We start from the raw sequence: 497 nt of genomic DNA on the forward strand, positions 1-497 counted from the left end.
GCGGGGTCGCTGGGGACGCCCCCACCGCCCGCGGCCGCAGCCGTCGAACGTGGTCGGGCGGGGGGCGACCTAACCGCCCTCCGCGGCCCGGGAGCGTCGGGTCCCCCCACAGCGGGGGTCCTGCTCCCGGAGAATTAGGTCGGGTCGAGGTTTGCTTTTGTCTTGCAGAAATAGCTTTGGGTGAACCGTAGCGTTAGAAACGTAGATTTCAGGCAGATGAACATGACTTGCCAGCTTCTAAGAGGTTTTTACATTTTCATCAGAAAGTTCCGAGTTTAATGCTTCATGAATTTCATTTTGAATTTCTTTTTAATGAAGACATTTGAAGCAGTGTTTCAAGGGTCAGCCATCCCGTTGGAGTTGCTCTGATTGGGAATGCCAGGAGTTGATTGCACCTCTGTCGGTTTTTTGCTTTGTAATGCTAAAGTAGGAGCAGAGAAGTCTTAAATGCTTGTGCCTTTTTATGAGTTTCTTATTGAAATTCTTTTTTCTCCTAG

This window comes from Chinchilla lanigera, unplaced genomic scaffold (genome assembly GCF_000276665.1).
Source record: "Chinchilla lanigera isolate Chin_1 unplaced genomic scaffold, ChiLan1.0 scaffold00131, whole genome shotgun sequence".
Lineage (NCBI taxonomy): Eukaryota > Metazoa > Chordata > Mammalia > Rodentia > Chinchillidae > Chinchilla > Chinchilla lanigera.